The sequence below is a fragment of the Sus scrofa genome, chromosome 2 (assembly GCF_000003025.6).
Source record: "Sus scrofa isolate TJ Tabasco breed Duroc chromosome 2, Sscrofa11.1, whole genome shotgun sequence".
Taxonomy (NCBI): Eukaryota; Metazoa; Chordata; class Mammalia; order Artiodactyla; family Suidae; genus Sus; species Sus scrofa.
In genome coordinates this window covers 50155177-50177770 of record NC_010444.4, presented here as the reverse complement: position 1 = coordinate 50177770, position 22594 = coordinate 50155177, and the positions used below count along the sequence as shown (strand labels likewise).

Genomic DNA, 22594 nt, shown 5'->3' with positions numbered 1-22594 from the left:
TTTTAGTATAAAAGAAGCCTGAATTCTGACTTAAGTAAAATGGCTTTCCAAAACACTAGTACATCATCCTTTTAGTATAAAAGAAGCCTGAATTCTGACTTAAGTAAAATGGCTTTCCAAAACACTAGTACATCATCCTTTTAGTATAAAAGAAGCCTGAATTCTGACTTAAGTAAAATGGCTTTCCAAAACTCTAGTACATCATCTTCTTGGTCTGCTTGCTTTCTAAATACAGTCACTATTCCTTGTCCCAAGCCCCATTTTCCAATATATTGACTTGCTGTGTGGGGAGCAGAATGAGTTTGGACTCGGTAACAATAGACTTTTGTATCTTGATGGTGCTTTTGATTACAGAGCTGTATGTATTTGCTAAAGTTCTCACATAACTTAAAACTAAAAAGTACATTTTAATTTACATTTTAATTTACAATTTACCATATGTAAGTTTAAAATACTTTTTAAAATGCTATCAATTAACAAAAGCATTTCTATGATGTTATACATGGCCATTCCCCTGATCCAGCCTAAAGCGTACATTTCATCCTCATTTACCAACCAATCTCCCTTGACAAATCCACTTCCAAGGTTAGGCTGCATGTTTAGAAATAATCAGAGTAGATACAACGGGAGATCTTGTTGCTGCCCAGAGTCATTTGCTCATCACAGAAACTCTCATGCTCTTGGTCAATACAGACTATAGAGAGGGACACATGTTCAATGATGCATTGGTTATGTCACAAATGTTACAATATTTGCACAATGCTCTAAAATTGTGCTGTGTTTCAAAAATGAAAAATTAAAAAATGTCAAGATGGGAGAAAAACTCCTTCTTTACAAGGCCATTTATAAATAATTAGCAGACGTTATTTTAAAGACAAAATTTTAGTTAGAGGAACTTATCATGATTGTATGAATGTTCAAAGAAAGGTTTAAACATAGCCAGGTATCAGTACTAATATAGATATTATTAATAATAAGCTCTCAAAATACTTTTCCCAACCTTGTGATAACATTTCAAATGATGGCAATGGGGTCATATTCTTTGTGAGCCAACTAGTAAAGAAAATCTGCAAAGCCTAGAGATTTAGCAACCCTTTAAAATGTCACAAGCATATAGGAGCTGTAAGAAATTTGATGATAAAATGTAACATTTTTAAAGTGGTAAACATTTCCTCCTTTAGCATCACATTGAAGCCTATACATTAAAACATTTATCTAATTCACACAGCAAAATTTCTGGTGGGATGATAAGAATTGCCTTGTGCTTTAAAAATAACAACATCAGAGGGCCGGGCTTCTTGTATCTTCCTGCTTTTCCAGATGTAACATCTGCATACTTCCAAGAATGAAAGGAAGGGAAGCAAAGGACAGAGCACTTGCTGACATCTGCATCCATCTCATCAGCAAGAATTGAGCCATCTCCTCATATGTGGCTAGAAAGAAGGCTGGGAATTGAGTATTTCAAAAATCCAAACTCTACAGTTAAATTCATTTGGAGATAGAAGATTTACACTTCTATATCCTCAGTATGTCTATAAAATTGTCTACATCTTTTTATGTGAATCTCTGTATTAGTTTTCCCTTGCTGTTGTAATAAATTGCTGCAAATTGAGTGACTTAAAGCAGCACACATTTATTAATTACAGCACTGTAGGTCACAGGTGCAAAATGTGTCTCACATATAAAAATCAAAGTTGGCAAGGCTGCATTTCTTCTTGTGTGCTTTAGTGGGGATCCGGTCATTCCCGTTCAATTAGATTTTTATCAGAGTTTAGTTCCTTGAGGTTCTAGCAGTGGATAACTTGATTCCTTGCTGGCTGTCAGCCAAACATCATTCTCAAATTCTGGAGTTGATAACAGTGCTTGGGAATGAAATTGGGAGGATTGGCATTAATGATTCTAATTGACAGATGCTCATTTTCCTTGATAATATCAGTTCAAAAGTTTAAATATTTTAAACCCTATAGAAACGGTTAAAGACATGGAAGAATAGGCAAGACACATTAATGCAATGTAATTGTGCTGGCTGAGTCATTTAAAAAATAATTCTAACATTTCTACATTTTAAAATTAATATATATTTTTTAAAATATTATCATAGTATTAATATATTTTTAATATTAATTATCATAGTATTGTGGTGAAAAAGATGAAAAGATTCAAAGTAAATTCATATGTGGCCAAAATTGCTAAGTAGCACATAGAGATAATTGCAAAGTCAATGGGTTGAGAGAAGTGGAAGATTCTGTTATAACATGTACTCAGGAAGAGAACTAAGTGCCTGGGAGCTTTTCTTTTGGTATTGTGAATAGCATAATTCCCCATGAGTATACAGTGGGTTAAAGAAGTATGTTCCCAATGTTTGTTGGTTCTTTGAAAGCTCTAGATTTTGTCAGGAGCCTGAGGTAGGGGATAGCAATATTCATCTGCGAATTCCCTCATTCAGTCCCTCCTTCACACAAACATTCATTACTTTTACTGCTTTTTACCAGTTTTCATGTTATAGAATCAAAGAATGTCAACAAATAGGAGTGCAGAAAAAAAAGTATCAGGAGTTCCCGTCATGGCTCAGTGGTTAACGAACAAGACCAGCATCCATGAGGATGTGGGTTCAGTCCCTGGACTAGCTCAGTAGGTTAAGGATCTGGCATTGCTGTGAACTGTGGTGTAGGTTTCAGATGTGGCTTGGATCCCACATTTCTGTGGCTGTGGTGTAGGCTAGGAGCTGCAGCTTGGATTTGGCCCCTAGCCTGGGAACCTCCATGGGTATGGCCTTAAATAGGCAAAAGACAAAAAACAAAGTACAAGCGTGAAGATGTACACAATAATTTAGGTAAATAATCTTGCATATTTTCAGTGTAATTTAATCCAAACATCTGAACAGATTGAATTCTGGGTTTTTTTTTTTTAGTGAAAAATGTGATGCACATTTTGCTTTTATTCATAAGACAGGATTATCATTTAGACAGAGTATTAAAGATACTATGACTAATAAATATTTAAGCACAGTAAATTGTGGATTAACATTTAAAATTATCTTAAGGATTTCCTGTTTTGGCTCAGTGGGTTAAGAAACTGACTATTATCTGTGAGGCTGCAGATTTGATTCCTGGTCGTGCCCAGTAGATTAATGATCCAGTGTTGCATGAGCTGTGGTGTAGGTCTCAGGAGTGGCTCAGATCTGGCATTGCCGTGGCTGTGGTGAAGGCCTCCAGTTGTAGCTCCAATTTGACCCCTGTCCTGGGAACTTCCATATGCTGTGATTGTGGCCATAAAAAGACACCAATTTTTTTAGGTATCTTAAAACACACTAAAACTCATATTTAAAGTGATGAGCTTCTTCTTCTCCTCCTCCTCCTCCTCCTCCTGCTCCTGCTCCTCCTCCTCCTCCTCCTGCTCCTGCTCCTCCTCCTCCTCCTCCTTTCTCCTTCTTCTTTCTCCTTCTTCTTTCTCCTTCTCCTCCTCCTTCTCCTTCTTTGTATTTTCAGGTCCACACCCATGGCACATGGAGGTTCCCAGGCTAGGGGTCAAATCAGAGCTGTAGCTGTGGGCCTGCACCACAGCCACAGCAATACAGGATCTGAGCCATGTCTGTAATCTACACCACATCTCTTGGCAATGCCAGATCCCCAACACACTGGGCAAGTCCAGGGATCGAACCCACACCACTATGGATACTAGTTAGGTTTGCCAACCACTGAGCCATGACAGGAACTCCCGTGATGAGATTCTTAATAAAGGAGAAAAAATATAAAATGCTTCTCTGAAACTGTGGGGTAAACGGGTAAAACATTTATGAATAAACTCATCACATTATTTTTTAAGTAATACTTTTCTGAGTGCTGCAATCACATCATTGTTCCTAAGACTGTATATCATGAGATTAAACACTGAATTCATGATGGTGTAAAACAGAAAGCAGTTTGTCAATTTCTGCAGAATGACTAGACTTGGGCCTTAAGTAGGTAATAGTAACAGATCCACAAAATAGGAGCACAACCAGCAGGTGAGAACATGTGGAGAAGGTTATGGCCTGACCTCTAGATGTTCCACTCAGAACAGTGGAAATGATTTTTCTGTAAGGGGCAAGTATCAAAAAGCCACTACTTAGACAGACAGCTCATACACAGAAGTGTCTCCACAGGCTAGCTTCAGAATGGGGGGATGTCACAGAAGAAGTGATTAATTTGGTTAGAATGACAGAAATGCAGAGAAAAAATCTGGCATATCTGTCCTCTCTGCACTGGATTCCACTGATCCAGGACCCAACAGCCAGTTGGATGCACATCTTGTGGTTCATGACTAGAGGATAGTGCAGGGGGTTACAAATGGCCACATAGCAGTCATAGGCCATCACAGCCAGGAGGAAACATTCAGTGGCTCCCAGTAGAAGGAAGAAGCACATTTGAGTGGCACAGTTCAGCATAGAAATGCTTCTATCCTGAGTCCAAAGTTGACCAAAATCCTCGGCAGAGTGACAGGCACATAACAGATTTCCAAAGAGGAAACATTTTCCAGAAAAAAATACATGAGTTTCTGGAGTGTAGTGTCAAGCCTAGTCACTATTATTATGAGGCTGTTTCCAATTAAGATGATGATATAAATGATGTAGAACACCTCAAACAAAAACCTTTGGAGGTTTGGAAGATCAGAAAATCCCAGGAGTACAAATTGCATCACTGTGGACACAATGTCTTCTGCTTCCCTCTCTTCATATTTCATCTGCGGGAATAATTTAGTCTGCTGTACTGTTAATCCACTTTCATTGGCTCTTGTTTTCTTATGTAAAACAGGATTATATTCCTTCCAGATTATCTTCCTTCCTATAAAAGCAAAACCTATAACTGATAAGAGGTCTAAAAGTGTGAAGTATATTTTTTGTTATTATTAAATGTTTTAAGGAAAAAATCTCTCATTTTTTGGAGGTTTTAGAAAATGGTCTCCATTTTCTATTACAGATTATTATATTTCTTTGTTTCTGAAGATATGATTATAATTTTGCTAGTCATCTGAATACTCAAAATGCAAAATCTGAATTTATGTTCAATTATATCAGTGATTTTCTTTTTCCAGTTGACATGTTTTTTCTCACCTCTTAATTCCATTTTATATTGTTATCAATTCAAAATTAATTTTATTATGCAAGTAAATATTTTGTAATCCATGTAAGATAACTTTAGGGATAAATATAAAATATAAAAAATTTTAAAAGTTATTGCAATATCCTGTTTAGCTGTGACATTCTATTTAATTTTATTATAAACAAAATCAGTGAGCTGACCACTCAATACTTGGGATATTTACATTTTAAAACTGTGTTTTCCAATATAAGGTCTATAAAATCAACATTCATCATTTTTATTCAGATTTTTCATTCAAGAGAAAAGAAACTCTAAGATGGTCTTCTTATGCAGGAACATCATGAGGTCAGAGGCTGAAGCACCTAGCATTTTTGTTCAAGAAAGCAATTCTAACTGGAATGTTCACCCCTCCACGCTTATGCTATGAAAGAGACATCAGCCTCAACTCATCTCTGAGAACTTCCTAAATTACTTACTTGCTCAACAATTACTATTATTCTGCTAAATACATTTAATCCATTGATTTTTTTCTTTTTTGCACACATATGTGTGTTATTTGAGGCATGTCAGGTTGAGATTGCCCAGCTTTATGTTGTACTTTTCTTTTTTCACTACATAAATTATATGTTTCTTTTGATATTCTGTACATCTTTTAATGCAATGTGTAGCATATTTTTTCCACAAAAATGTATTTACTAAATGCTTAAAAAAAGTGAAACAACTTGATTTCTTCTTTGGAATAGTGCTTAAGGTGTAAGTGATGGTTCCTACCCAGAATTCAGACTGATCTCCTCCTTCCCCTGGTACAGTTCAAGCATGACTTCTGTGGTGTGTGTGTGAGTGTGTGTTTTGGGAGGGATAGAAATTATACTCTTTTCACTCCCTCTGGCATAAGTAGCAAATTATTTCTTTTTTTCAGTATGTTATACATAATTTTCATAGTGTTAACTGATTTGAAAGTTCACAGAGACTAAGTTGTTACAAAGAAGAGACACCCATATCCATATTCTACAAGTGTTAGATGAAGAAAATATATACACATATGAAAATATAGACACATATGGGGCAGAAGCAACAGTTCATCTAAAATTTGTGAATCCTGGAGTTCCTGTCATGGCACAGCAGAGACGAATCTGACCAGGAACCATGAGGTTGAGGGTTCAATCCCTGGCCTTGCTCAGTGGGTTAAGTGGGTTACTGTCAGCTGTGGTGTAGTTGCAGATGCAGCTCAGATCTGGCATTGCTGTGGTGTAGGCCAGCAGCTGTAGCTCCAATTAGATTCCTAGCCTGGGAAACTCCATATGCCATGAGTTCAGCCCTAAAAAGACAAAAAAAAAAGACAAAAAAAGTAAAATAAAATAAAAACTTGTGAATCCTGAGGATTTTCTGTGAGTTATAAAAGGAAAGTTAAATAGTAATTTCTTTTACCATTTACAATATTTCAGATTCCATATTAAGGTACAAAAGGTATTTAAACCTTGATTCGTTACTACACAGTTCTCTCAAAGATAATGTGATTGTAGGAAATGTCAAATGTAACTGTGTCTTTAAAATGGTCAGAACATAATGGCTGATAGGTGGTATTAATAAATAATAATTTCCTGTGTCTGATACTACACAACCATATATTTTTAGTTTTTTGTTTGTTTATCTCATCCTGACACCTTTACTCATGTTTTATTCACTTACTTAATTCAATGTAAAGTGTGCTACATGGACACTGATTACAATTGTTGAATAAATCATCAATCTTTTCAGACCATCATGCATCATGCATCTACATTTGATGGGTTAACCACTGTCTTCAGAGACTGTCACCTGCTTTATTCCTTTTTTCTATCTGTCTTTATGTAAGGTCTTCTCTCATATTTGATCCTCTCTCTAAATGTTTCCTTACTTTTCAAGTAGGGTTGTGCACTTGAAAAGCATACTGAAACTCAGGTACATAAAATAGCCAGAGAAACTGAGAACAACAGAATTTTCAGCCAAGAATATGGGGTCCACATTTACTGAAAACTTTTAGCCTCGACTTATTATTTGTCAAATGGAACAATATTTTATGACTTTTAAATGGAATTATTAATGTAAAACCATTTGCAAATTAAGAAATAATTTTTCAACTCCTATCTTTATGTACTTACCTTCAAAATCAACCTCAGATACAAAGACTTCCACAAATCCTGCAACATATTTGCTGGTTTCTGACTTTGGGGAACATTAGTGCTTCTATTTATAAAACTCAGAAAGAAAAACATGAAATAATTCAGGTATATGTAGCCACTTTTGTTTTTACTCAATAACTTGTGCTTACTTTTCTGGTCTTTCCACTTTAATAATGATTTTTTTTTTGGTATACTAGCTATATCACAATGCATTTAATGCTATTTAGAGCAATTTCATAAAATCAAATCGAAGATAAACAGTAAACTAAATGTTTTTAATGCAGCTCAGAAGACGTTTTCCTTTAGGAGACATCTCCAAAAATAAAAGTGAAAACCACCTATTATTTCTTTAGCATTTTCAGATTCACTTACCATTGAACTTAATTTTAACCAAAAAATTATTCCTTTTGTATTAGAATGATGCAAACCCATTTTAATAAGGTTAATCCAGTATTTTACTTTTTAGTTATATACAATTAAACTTTAATGGGATATCCCCAGATTTAATATATATAAATATTAAATACATGGTTACCATATAGTCATCACTTAGTAAATATTAACACCTAAGATGATGATGAACATGAAGAAGAGATCAGTAATCTTTGGTATATTGGCCCATTATATTACCAAATAATTTGTAATTTCTCATTTGATAATATAATGCTTAGAATCATACTGTCAAAATCTGTCTGAATCAGAGTTTGAAATTAAATAACAGGATTTCTCTTTTAAATTCTCCAAAATAAGTGTTCTTCTGTAGAAGCAAAATATATACAGATGTATGTAAAATTAAATTTTTTATAGGGCAAAAATGATACATGCTCACCTGTTTGAATTGACATTAAAGATAATGCTTACTTTTATGGATTGAGTTACAAGAGATAAAATGAGAATTTTTTGACGATTAGCTAATTCGCATTTATTTGAAACAGAGGTTAACCAGTGTCTACAATATGTTCTATTATCATAAGAAATATGCTCTTTAAATAGGAACTATTTTTTACCCTGGATATTAGCTCCTTCCCCAAACCACTTCTTAACTGAACTAAACTTTTCTGCCTGCCAATTAAGGAGTTTAGTACAACAACATATCTGTCCTTATAACTCCCTCTCTAAATTCTCTCCCTCTCTTACGGATTTTGTGTTTATTAAGAAATAGAAGCCTTGCAAAATCAGAAATTTATGATTATATATTACCTGCAGCCCAAACTAAGATGTTTTAAAAAGATGCTATTGTGCAATGTCTTAAATGAAGTTTATTTCTCTGTCATTATAAATTCAGAAGTGGGGAATCTAGGGCTGTGAGCAGTTATGCCATCTCAAACACAAATCTTCCATCTCCACATCCACACTAGCCTGGCAGTCCTCATAACCCCCTGGACTACAGAAAGGGGGCCATGGATAAAGGGAAGCTCTCACTTCTTCTTTTTTAAATGCACAAACAAACAAAAAAAAAACATCATATAGGATTTCAGTCCCTCAACTCAACTTTAGTTACAGGTTCACACCAAGCTGGAAAGGAGGTTGTGAATATTTCTCTCTGCACTGCCATGTGACCAGACAAGACTGCCTGTGTCTAGCCTCAACTCTCCTCAGTTGTCACAACCTAAAATTCCAAGTAGTTCCTTTACTGAGTTCCCAGCCACTGGTGTCCTCAGGTTAATTGTGGTTCCTCTCAGCTTAGTGAGTATGCAGTGATAGAATAATTTCTTCTGTAACATCACCTGCAAGCACACAAAGACATATACCCACAAAATACAATGGAGAAGAATATTAGATTTAACCATAGGAAGCAGGAATAGATTTCTACTTGTATTAAGAAGAATGGGTGTGGGGTTCCCATCATGGCTCAGTGGTTAATGAATCCTACTAGGAGCCATGAGATTACAGGTTCAATCCCTGGCCTTGCTCAGTGGGTTAAGGACGCAGCACTGTCTTGAGTTGTGGTGTAGGTCAGAGACTTGGCTCAGGTACTGAGTTGCTGTGGCTCTGGCATAAGCCAGCAGCTACAGCTCCAATTAGACCTCTAGCCTGGGAAACTTCATATGGTGTGAAAAGGACCACAGAAAAAGACAAAAAGAAAAAAGAAAAATGGGTAGAGACATGGAGCAACTTATATTAGAAATATTATGTCCATGCTTTGAAAGCTATCACTAATAGAGTGTTATCTCTTTATGTACCAATTTTGAGTTATATTATTTTGTGATTTATTTTAATTCTAGTGACTAAATACGTATGTGTAGGACAGACAGCATTATTGTGGTTTTAATTTGTATTTTAATAATGGCTAACGGTGGTGAGCATCTTTTATGCAATTATTTGACTTCTGTATATCCCTTTAAGTAAAAAAATCTATTTAAGTGTTTGGGCCATTTGCTAATTAGGTTGGTTCTTTTCTCACTGTTGATTTTGGAAAAAGCTGCCTTGAGGCAGAATCTCTTACTCAGGGAAACCTCAGCTTTGCTTGTAAGAGCTTCAGCTGATTGGTTGAGGCCTAAATTATACAGGGTGATCTCCTTTACTGAAAACTTTTTGAGGAGTTCCCATTGTGCCACAGCAGCAATGAATCCAACTAGGAACCGTGAGGTTGCAGGTTCAATCTCTGATCTCACTCAGTGGGTTAAGGATCCGGCGTTGCTCTGAGCTGTAGTGTAGATCACAGATGTGGCTTGGATCTGGCATTGCTGTGATTGTGATATAGGCTGGCAGTTGTAGCTCCGATTAGACCCCTAGCCTTGGAATCTCCATATGCCACAGGTGCAGCCCCAAAAAGTCAAAAAAAAACTTATTGATTTTAAGTGTTAATCACTTATACAGAATATCTCAAAATACTTCCTAGATTATAGTTTGATAGCTGGGCACTATAGCCTGGATGTGTTGACATAAAACTAGCTGTCAGAGTCCATCCTTTGTCAACTTGATAACCATACTCATCTACTTAGCTGACTAATCTCCAAATAACAGCAATAACAAAGACATAAATCCACTTAACATGATACCAGGATTCAACATGCAGCCAAAGAATGGTTATCGTTTTGTCAAAAGAGATACGAAGTCCTGGGGTAATGTTCTCTCTGGTTCTTGATATTTTGATATCTTCATAATCAAATGAAGAAGAAATACTCATAACAATTTTAGATTACAGTCCTTGTTTATGCAAGTTATTATTAGTAATAACTAGTATTGATAGCTCTCTTCTTCCAACATCTAATCCTTATTCCCTTTTCCCTCAGAAAGCACTTCAGCCAGTCATGGCTATGTCTTTGGTGTGTGAGGCAAAACTTCATTTCTGAAAGACCTGGGCCATTAGTGCATCTGCCTCAATTGACTTGGTATGGTTTTACATTGAATTTTATAACGGAACTCACATATATACATATATATGTACATATTGCATATTTTATTGTCTAGGATAATGAAGACAATATAGTGTTGGTGGAGGGGTAGCCACTAAACCAATGGAATTTGAGACAGTTTAAAAATTGCCCCACAAATTATTGAGGCAGTTTTGAAAAAAAAAATCTAATGCAATAAAACTTACTGGAGAAGACAGTAATTAGTTATTTTAAAAATGTTTTGAGTTCCATCGGTAGCAGGAGTGGAGAGTAGACCCCAGAGAGCCCTAAGTAGGCCCACTCCCACCACTGCCCTAGTTACCATCACACCCTGGAAGGAGCTGCAGCTGCCACAACTGGCCCAGTCACCATCACAGCAACCATGAGCAGTGAGGCCAAGACCCAGCAGCCGCCTCACCCCAGGCTGCCCCCGCCCTCAGGGAGAGGTGACCAGGCCTGGGCCGCCTCACATCTGCGGTGTCTGCCAACAGGGACAAGAAGGTAATCACAATGATGATTCAATGTAAGAAACAGATATGGTTTCAACAGGAATGGCACTAAGGAAGATGTATTTGGACACAAGATTGCCACAAAGAATAACCCCAGGAAGTACCTTGGCGGTGCAAGAGATTGAGAGGCTGTGGAGTTTGATGTTGTTAAAGGAGAAAAAGGTGCAGAGGCAGCAAATGTACAGGCCCTAGTGGAGTTCCAGGGCAAGGCGGTAGACAGGCAGCAAACTGTAACCATTATAGACCTATCCATGTTGCAGGGGTCCTCCACACAATTACCAGCAGAATTGCCAGAATAGTGAGAGTAGGGGAAAGAATGGGGGATCAGAGAGTGCTCCCCAGAGCCAGAGCCAACCATGCCAGCCCTACTGGCCCTACCAGCCCTACCTCAGGCGAAGGCTCCCACCTTACTACATGCAGTGACCAGATGGGAGTTGACCACAAGATTCCAACCCTCCTGTGCAGGGAGAAGTGATGGAGGGTGCTGACAACCAGGGTGCAGGAGAACAAGGGAGAGAGTGGGACAGAATATGTATCAGGGCTATAGTCCACAATTCCACATGGGCCCTCCACACCAAAGACAATCCAGAGACGATGGCAATGAAGAAGATAAGTGGCCTTGGAGTATAGACTTGTGGTTGCCAAGGGGGAGGGGGAGGGAGTCGGGTTTATTGGGAGCTCAGGGTTAATAGATGAAAACTATTGCCTTTGGAGTGGATTAGCAATGAAATCCTGCTGTGTAGCACTGGGAACTATGTCTAGTCACTTCTGATGGAGCATGATAATGTGAGAAAATAGAAGGTAAACATGTATGTATAACTGGGTCACCATTCTGTACAGTAGAAAAAAAGTTTTATTGGGGAAATAACAATTTTAAAAAAAAGAAGATAAGGAAAATCAAGGAGATGAAACCCAGGGTCAGCAGCCACCTCAACGTTGGTACCACTGCAACTTCAATTACAGGCACAGATGCCCATAAACCCTAAACCACAAGATGGCAAAGAGACAAAAGCAGAGGAACCGCTAGCTGACTATTCATCTCCTCTCAAGGCTGAGCAGGGTGGAGATGAGTAAATACCATCTTACTGTCTCTACCATCAATCAGTTTAGCCATCAAAGAAGAAGAAATGTATATGAAATTCCATCAATAAGAAATGAACAAAAGATTGGAGCCAAAGATCTTAAGTGCTTGCTTTTTACCTGTTAACCAGATAACTAGAACTATATGCATTATGTATGCAGCATGAGGTTTTATTATTTTTACCTGAAGATGTCTCTTTTTGGTAATGACGAATGTCTTTATCTGTGTGTGTTTGTTGTTGCTGTTTTTTAAAGTCTGACTTTTCTCAAGACTCCTTTAAAAGTTTTAAATTGTTTCATATCTGGTCAAGTTGAGATTTTTAAGAATTCATTTTTAATTTGTAATAAAATTTATAGCTGATTTTTTCAGAAAAGTCAATAAACTGAAAGCACCTGTTAATAAAGTTCTTAAATAATTCTCAAAAAATAAATAACAAGTTTTGCACATGATCATCAATGAAATGAATTATTTTCAAAGAAACACTATCTTGAAAAGGAATATAAAATTTTTTTTTCCCACTGTACAGCAAGGGGGTCAGGTTATCCTTACATGTATACATTGCAATTACAGTTTTTCCCCCACCCTTTCTTCTGTTGCAACATGAGTATCTAGACATAGTTCTCAATAGTATTCAGCAGGATCTCCTTGTAAATCTATTCTAGGTTGTGTCTGATAAGCCCAAGCTCCCGATCCCTCCCACTCCCTCCCCCTCCCATCAGGCAACCACAAGTCTCTTCTCCAAGTCCATGATTTTCTCTTCTGAGGAGATGTTCATTTGTGCTGGATATTAGATTCCAGTTATAAGTGATATCAGATGGTATTTGCCTTTGACTTTCTGGCTCATTTCACTCAGTATGAGATTCTCTAGTTCCATCCATGTTGCTGCAAATAGCATGATGTCATCCTTTTTTATGGCTGAGTAGTATTCCATTGTGTATATATACCACCACTTCTTCCTAATCCAATCATCTGTTGATGGACATTTGGGTTGTTTCCATGTCCTGGCTATTGTGAATAGTGCTGCAATGAACATGCGGCTGCATGTGTCTCTTTTAAGTAGAGTTTTGTCTGGATATATGCCCAAGAGTGGGATTGTGGGGTCATATGGAAGTTCTATGTATAGATTTCTAAGGTATCTCCAAACTGTTCTCAATAGTGGCAATACCAGTTTGCATTCCCACCAACAGGGCAGGAGGGTTCCCTTTTCTCCAGAGCGCCTTCAGCACCTGTCATTTGTGGACTTATTAATGATGGCCATTCTGACTGGTGTGAGGTGGTATCTCATAGTAGTTTTGATTTGTATTTCTCTTATAATCAGCGATGTTGAGCATTTTTCCTTGTGTTTCCTGGCCATCTGTATATCTTCCTTGGAGAACAGTCTATTCAGTTATTATGCCCATTTTTCCATTGATTGATTGGCTTTTTTGCTGTTGAGTTGTATAAGTTGCTTATATATTCTAGAGATTAAGCCCTTGTCAGTTGCATCATTTGAAACTATTTTCTCCCATTCTGTAAGTTGTCTTTTTGTTGTCTTTTTGGTTTCCTTTGCTGTGCAAAATCTTGTCAGTTTGATTAGGTCCCATGGGTTTATTTTTGCTCTAATTTCTATTGCTTTGGGAGACTGACCTGAGAAAATATTCATGATGTTGATGTCATAGAACATTTTGCCTATGTTTTCTTCTAGGAGTTTGATGGTGTCCTGTCTTCTATTTAAGTCTTTCAGCCATTTTGAGTTTATTTTTGTGCGTGGTGTGAGGGTGTGTTCTAGTTTCATTGCTTTGCATGCAGGTGTCCAGGTTTCCCAGCAATGCTTGCTGAATAGTCTTTCTTTTTCCCATTTTCTGTTCTTGCCTCCCTTGTCAAAGATGAATTGACCATAGGTGTCAGGGTTGATTTCCGGGTTCTCTATTCTGTTGCATTGGTCTGTCTGTCTGCTTTGATACCAGTACCACAGTGTTTTGATGACTGTGGCTTTGTAGTATTTCTTGAAGTCTGGGAGAGTTATGCCTCCTGCTTGGTTTTTGTTTCTCAGGATTGCTTTGGTGATTCTGGGTCTTTTGTGGTTCCATATAAATGTTTGGATTGTTTGTTCTAGTTCTGTGGAAAATGTCATGGGTAATTTGATAGGGATTGCATTGAATCTGTAGTTTGCTTTGGGTAGTATGGCCATTTTCACAATATTGATTTTTCCAATCCAGGAACATGGAATGCCTTTCCATTTCTTTACATCTTCTTTGATTTCTTTGATTAAAGTTTTATAGTTCTTGGCATATAAGTCCTTTACCTCCTTGGTCAGGTGTATTCCGAGGTATTTGATTTTGTGAGGTGCAATTTTAAAAGGTATCGTATTTTCGTATTTATTTTCTAATATTTCATTGCTGGTATACAGAAATGCAACTGACTTCTGAATGTGAATCTTCTATCCTGCTACTTTGCTGAATTTCTTCATCAGTTCAAGGAGTTTTGGGGTTGAGTCCTTAGGGTTTCCTATGTATAGTATCATGTCATCTGCATACATTGACAGTTTTATCTCTTCTCTTCATATATGGACGCCTTTTATTTCTTTTGTTTGTTTAACTGCTGTGGCTAGGACATCCACACCGAGGTTGAAGAGCAATGGTGAGAGTGGGCATCCCTGTCTTGTTCCAGATTTGACTGAGAAGGCTTTCAGATTTTTTCCATCGAGTATTGTATTTGCTGTGGGTTTGTCATAAATGGCTTTGATTATATTCAGGAATGTTCCCTCTATACCCACTTTGGCGAGGGTCTTGATCATGAATGGATGTTGAACTTTGTCAAATGCTTTTTCTGCATCTATGGAGATGATCATATGATTCTTGACTTTTTTTTGTTAATGTAGAGTATGATGTTGATTGATATGCGTATGTTGAATCATCCTTGTGAACCTGGGATGAACCCAACCTGGTCATGGTGTATAATTTTTTTGATATGTTGTTGGATTCGGTTGGCTAAGATTTTGTTGAGAATTTTTGCATCTATATTCATCAATGATATTGGCCGATAGTTTTCTTTTTTGGTGGTATCTCTGTCTGGTTTTGGAATGAGGGTGATGGTGGCATCATAGAATGACTGTGGGAGTATTCCATCTTCAACATTTTGAAAGAGTTTAAGGAGGATGGCCACCAATTCCTCCTTATATGTTTGAGAGAATTCGCCTGTGAGGCCATCTTGTCCTGGACTTTTATTTGTAGGGAGTGTTTTTATGACCTCATCAATTTCGTTTCTAGTGATCAGTCTGTTCAGTTGGTCTGTTTCTGCTTGATTCAGTTTTGGCAGGCTGTAAGATTCTAGAAAATTGTCCATTTCTTCCAGATTGTCAAACTTGTTGTCATATATTTGTTCATAGTATTCTCTTGTGGTTTTTTGTATTTCTGCAGAATCTGTTGTGATTTCTCCTTTTTCATTTATAATTACATTTATTTCGGTTCTTTCTCTCCTTACTGAGTCTAGCCAAGAGTTTGTCAATTTTGTTTACCTTTTCAAAGAACCAGCTCTTGAATGTATTAATTTTCTCTATTGTTTTGTGAGTCTCTATTTTATTGATTTCCTCTTTGATCTTCATAATTTCCTTCCTTCTGCTGACTTTAGGACTTTTTTGTTCTTCTTTTTCTAATTCATTTAGGTGGAGGGTTAAGTTGTCAATTTGGGATCTTCTTTTTTGAGAAAGGCTTGCATTGCTATGAATTTCCCTCTGAGCACTGCTTTTGCAGCATCCCATAGATTTTGAGTGGTTGTGTCTTCATTATCGTTTGTCTCGAGGTATTTTTTAATTTCCTTCTTGATTTCCTCATTGACCCATTGGTTTTTTAGTAGCATGTTGTTTAGGCTCCATGTGGTAGGTTTGTTCTCACTTCTTTTCCCATGGTTGACTTCTAATTTCATGGCATTGTGGTCAGAGAAGATACTTGAGATAATTTCTATGCTCCTAAATTTATTGTGGTTAGCTTTGTGTCCCAATATGTGGTTGATTCTTGAGAATGTTCCATGAGCATTTGAGAAGAATGTGTATTCTGATTTTTTTGAATGTAGTGTCCTGAAGATGTCAATTAAGTCTACCTTTTCTATTGTTTCCTTTAGGATCTCTGTTGCTTTATTGGTTTTCTGTCTAGAGGACCTGTCCATTGATGTGAGGGGGGTATTAAGGTTTCCTACTATGATTGTATTCCCATCAATTTCTCCCTTTATGTCTGTTAATATTTGTTGTATGTATCTGGGTGTTCCTATATTTGGGGCATATATGTTGAGGATGGTAACATCCTCTCCTTGGATGGATCTCTTAATCATTAAATAGTGTCCTTCTTTGTCTTTCTTTATGTTTTTTGTTTTAAAGTCAATTTTGTTTGATATGAGTAGTGCAACTCCTGCTTTTCTGTCATGACTATTAGCGTGAAATAATTTTCCCCATCCTTTCACTTTCAATCTATATGTATCCTTTGTCCTAAGGTGAGTTTCTTGTAGGCAGCATATTGAAGGTTTTTGCCTTTTTATCCACTCAGCCACTCTGTCTTTTGATTGGGGCATTCAGTCCATTGACATTTAAGGTGATAATTGATAGATGATTATTTATTGTCATTTGAACCTCGTGTTCCAGTTGATTCTATGGTTCTCCATTCTTCTTTCTTTCTCTCTCTCTCTCTTTTTTTTTTTTTTTTTTTTTTTGGTTGGATGATCTCTGGTTATTATCTGCTTGACTGTTTTTTTTGGGTTTTTTTTTTCATTTTTTGTGATCACAATATTTGGTTTTGACTTGTGGTTGCCCTGTTTTTAAAGTATGCTGACCTCTTCCTATAATTGTGTGTTTTAGCCTTATGGTTCTGTAGGTTCAAACACTTCATTACTATATTAAAATTAAGAAGAGAAACATACAAACAAACAAACAAACAAAAAGGGTCTATTTATTTCCTAACATCCCACATTTTATGATTTTGATGACTCTATTTTTTCTCTTTTTAAATGTATTTTGTTTGAAGCATGTTCATGATTAAATCTGTATGCTAGCTTATTTGAGTGACTGCTTTCTTTTTTGTTTGTTTGTTTTTGTTTTGTTTTGTTTTGTTTTTGTCTTTTTGCTATTTCTTGGGCCGCTCCCATGGCATATGGAAGTTCCCAGGCTAGGGGTCTAATCGGAGCTGTAGCTGCCAGCCTATGCCAGAGCCACAGCAACGTGGGATCTGTGCCGCGTCTGCAACCTACATCACAGCTCATGGCAATGCCGGATCATTAACCCACTGAGCAAGGGCAGGGACCGAACCCTCAACCTCATGGTTCCTAGTCGGATTCATTAACCACTGTGCCACGACAGGAACTCCCAGTGACTGCTTTCTGATTGCAGTTTCCTCAGTCCTAGTTCTTCCACTTTTTTTTTTTCTTTTCTTTTTTCTTCCCTTACCTTCCTTTCTTTTTGGTTTAGAGAAGCCCTTTCAGTATTTCTTTTAGCCTGGATTTTGAGGTGCTCTATTCCTTCAGTTTTTTTGTTGTTGTTGGAAAAAACTTTTATTTCCCCTTCTATTTTATTTTTTTTATTTTATTTTCCCACTGTACAGCAAGGGGGTCAGGTTATCCTTACATGTATACATTACAATTACAGTTTTTCCCCCACCCTTTCTTCTGTTGCAACATGAGTATCTAGACATAGTTCTCAATGCTATTCAGCGGGATCTCCTTGTAAATCTATTCTAGGTTGTGTCTGATAAGCCCAAGCTCCCGATCCCTCCCACTCCCCCCCCCTCCCATCAGGCAACCACAAGTCTCTTCTCCAAGTCCATGATTTTCTCTTCTGAGGAGATGTTCATTTGTGCTGGATATTAGATTCCAGTTATAAGTGATATCATATGGTATTTGTCTTTGTCTTTCTGGCTCATTTCACTCAGTATGAGATTCTCTAGTTCCATCCATGTTGCTGCAAATAGCATGATGTCATCCTTTTTTATGGCTGAGTAGTATTCCATTGTGTATATATACCACATCTCCCTAATCCAATCCTCTGTCGATGGACATTTGGATTGTTTCCATGTCCTGGCTATTGTGAATAGTGCTGCAATGAACATGCAGGTGCATGTGTCTCTTTTAAGTAGAGTTTTGTCTGGATATATGCCCAAGAGTGGGATTGTGGGGTCATATGGAAGTTCTATGTATAGACTTCTAAGGTATCTCCAAACTGTTCTCAATAGTGGCAATACCAGTTTACATTCCCACCAGCAGTGCAGGAGGGTTCCCTTTTCTCCACAGCCCCTCCAGCACTTGTTATTTGTGGATTTATTAATGATGGCCATTCTGACTGGTGTGAGGTGGTATCTCATGGTACTTTTGATTTGCATTTCTCTTATAATCAGCGATGTTGAGCATTTTTTCATGTGTTTGTTGGCATCTGTGTATCTTCTTTGGAGAAATGTCTACTCAGTTCTTATGCCCATTTTTCCATTGATTGATTGGTTTTTTTGCTGTTGAGTTGTATAAGTTGCTTATATATTCTAGAGATTAAGCCCTTGTCAGTTGCAACATTTGAAACTATTTTCTCCCATTCTGAAAGTTGTCTTTTTGTTGTCTTTTGGGTTTCCTTTGCTGTGCAAAAGCTTTTCAGTTTGATGAGGTCCCATGGGTTTATTTTTGCTCTAATTTCTATTGCTTTGGGAGACTGACCTGAGAAAATATTCATTTGGTTGATGTCAGAGAGTGTTTTGCCTATGTTTTCTTCTAGGAGTTTGATGGTGTCCTGTCTTCTATTTAAGTCTTTCAGCCATTTTGAGTTTATTTTTGTGCGTGGTGTGAGGGTGTGTTCTAGTTTCATTGCTTTGCATGCAGCTGTCCAGGTTTCCCAGCAATGCTTGCTGAATAGACTTTCCTTTTCCCATTTTATCTTCTTGCCACCCTTGTCAAAGATTAATTGACCATAGGTGTCAGGGTTAATTTCCGGATTCTCTATTCTGTTGCATTGGTCTGTCTGTCTGTTTTGGTACCAGTACCACACTGTTTTGATGACTGTGGCTTTGTAGTATTTCTTGAAGTCTGGGAGAGTTATGCCTCCTGCTTGGTTTTTGTTTCTCAGGATTGCTTTGGTGATTCTGGGTCTTTTGTGGTTCCATATAAATGTTTGGATTGTTTGTTCTAGTTCTGTGAAAAATGTCATGGGTAATTTGATAGGGATTGCATTGAATCTGTAGTTTGCTTTGGGTAGTATGGTCATTTTCACAATATTGATTTTTCCAATCCAGGAACATGGAATATCTTTCCATTTCTTTACATCTTCTTTGATTTCTTTGATTAAGGTTTTATAGTTCTTGGCATATAGGTCCTTTACCTCCTTGGTCAGGTGTATTCCGAGGTATTTGATTTTGTGTGGTACAATTTTAAAAGGTATCGTATTTTCGTATTTATTTTCTAATATTTCATTGCTGGTATACAGAAATGCAACTGACTTCTGAATGTGAATCTTCTATCCTGCCACTTTGCTGAATTTCTTCATCAGTTCAAGGAGTTTTGGGGTTGAGTCCTTAGGGTTTTCTAGGTATAGAATCATGTCATCTGCATACAGTGACAGTTTGATCTCTTCTCTTCCTATATGGATGCCTTTGATTTCTTTTGTTTGTCTAATTGCTGTGGCTAAGACTTCCAAAACGATGTTGAAGAGCAGTGGTGAGAGTGGGCATCCCTGTCTTGTTCCAGATTTGAGTGAGAAGGCTTTCAGTTTTTCCCCATTGAGGATTATATTTACTGTGGGTTTATCATAAATGGCTTTGATTATATTCAGGAATGTTCCCTCTATACCCACTTTGGCGAGGGTCTTGATCATGAATGGATGTTGAACTTTGTCAAATGCTTTTTCTGCGTCTATTGAGATGATCATATGATTTTTGACTTTTTTTTTTTGTTAATGTGGTGTATGATGCTGATTGATTTGTGTATGTTGAACCATCCTTGTGAACCTGGGATGAACCCAACCTGGTCATGGTGTATAATTTTTTTGATATGTTGTTGGATTCGGTTGGCTAAGATTTTGTTGAGAATTTTTGCATCTATATTCATCAATGATATTGGCCGATAGTTTTCTTTTTTGGTGGTATCTCTGCCTGGGTTTGGAATGAGGGTGATGGTAGCCTCATAGAATGTCTTTGGGAGTATTCCTTCTTCTTCAACCTTTTGAAAGAGTTTAAGGAGGATGGGCACCAGATCCTCTTTATATGTTTGATAAAATTCACCTGTGAAGCCATCTGGTCCTGGACTTTTATTTGTAGGGAGTGTTTTTATGACCTCTTCAATTTCATTTCTAGTGATCGGTCTGTTCAGTTGGTCTGTTTCTGCTTGATTCAGTTTTGGCATGCTGTAAGATTCTAGAAAATTGTCCATTTCTTCCAGATTGTCAAACTTGTTGCCATATATTTGTTCATAGTATTCTCTTATGGTTTTTTGTATTTCTGCTGTATCCGTTGTGATTTCTCCTTTTTCATTTATAATTTTGGTGATTTGGGTTCTATCTCTCCTCTTTTTAGTGAGTCTGGCCAGGGGTTTATCAATTTTGTTCACCTTTTCAAAGAACCAGCTCTTGGTTTTATTAATTTTCTCTATTGTTTTTTGAGTCTCTATTTTATTGATTTCTTCTTTGATCTTCATAATTTCCTTCCTTCTGCTGACTTTAGGACTTTTTTGTTCTTCTTTTTCTAATTCATTTAGGTGGAGGGTTAAGTTGTCAATTTGGGATCTTTCTTCTTTTTTGATAAAGGTCTGTATTGCTATAAATTTCCCTCTGAGCACTTTTTTTGCAGCATCCCATAGATTTTGAGTGGTTGTGTCTTCATTATCGTTTGTCTCGAGGTATTTTTTAATTTCCTTCTTGATTTCCTCATTGACCCATTGGTTTTTTAGTAGCATGTTGTTTGGTCTCCATGGAGTAGGTTTTTTCTCTTTGCTTTTCCCATGGTTGATTTCTAATTTCATGGCATTGTGGTCAGAGAAAATACTTGAGATAGTTTCTATGCTCCTAAATTTATTGTGGTTAGCTTTGTGTCCCAATATATGGTCGATTCTTGAGAATGTTCCATGAGCATTTGAGAAGAATGTGTATTCTGATTTTTTTGAATGTAGTGTCCTGAAGATATCAATGAAGTCTACCTTTTCTATTGTTTCCTTTAGGATCTCTGTTGCTTTATTGGTTTTCTGTCTAGAGGATCTGTCCATTGATGTGAGGGGGGTATTAAGGTCTCCTACTATGATTGTATTCTCATCAATATCTCCCTTTATGTCTCTTAATATTTGTTGTATGTATCTGGGTGCTCCTATGTTTGGGGCATATATGTTGATGATAGTAACATCCTCTCCTTGGATGGATCCCTTAATCATTAAATAGTGTCCTTCTTTGTCTTTCTTTATGTCTTTTGTTTTAAAGTCTATTTTGTCTGATATGAGCGTTGCGACTCCTGCTTTTCTGTCATGTCTATTGGCATGAAATAATTTCCCCATCCTTTCACTTTCAATCTATATGTATCCTTTGTCCTAAGGTGAGTTTCTTGTAGGCAGCATATTGAAGGTTTTTGCCTTTTTATCCACTCAGCCATTCTGTGTCTTTTGATTGGGGCATTCAGTCCATTGACATTTAAGGTGATAATTGATAAATGATTATTTATTGCCATTTGATCCTCATGTTCCAGTTGATTCTATGGTTCTCCATTCTTCTTTGTTTTTTTTTTTTTTTTTTGGTTGGATGGTCTCCTGTTATTATCTGCTTGAGTGTATTGCAAATGCAATATTTGGTTTTGGCTAGTGGTTGCCCTGTTTTTTAAGTATGCTAACCCCTTCCCATAATTGTGTGTTTTAGCCTGATGGTCCTGTAAGTTCAAACACTTCATTATTATATTAAAATTAAGAAGAGAGACATACATACAAACAAAAAGGATTATTTACCTCCTAACATCCCTTGCCCACATTTTATGGTTTTGATGACTCTTTTATTTTTTTCTTTTTAATTTTATTTTGTTTGAAGCATGTTCATGATTAAATCTGTATGCTGGCTTATTTGAGTGACTGCTCTCTGATTGTGGTTTCCTCAGTCCTAGTTCTTCCTCTTCTTCTTCTTCTTTTTTTTTTCTTTTCTTTTTTCTTCCCTTTCCTTCCTTTCTTTTTGGTTTAGAGAAGCCCTTTTAATATTTCCTTTAACCTGGGTTTTGTGTTGCTGTATTCTTTAAGTTTTTGTTTGTTGGGAAAAATTTTTATTTCCCCTTCTATTTTAAATGATATTCTTGCTGGATAAAGTATTCTAGGTTGCATATTTTTTCCTTTTAGCACTTTAAATATCTCTTGCCATTCCCTCCTGGCCTGTAGTGTTTCTGTAGAGAAATCAGCTGATATTCTTATGGGGGTTCCCTTGTAGGTAACATTCTGTTTTTCTCTTGCTGCCTTTAGGATCCTCTCT

General features: G+C 37.0%; 2 pseudogenes; one reads left to right on the top strand and one right to left on the bottom strand.

The window, feature by feature from the left end:
* On the bottom strand, positions 3814-4722 carry LOC110259731 (annotated as a pseudogene).
* Positions 10964-12164, top strand: LOC110259730 (annotated as a pseudogene).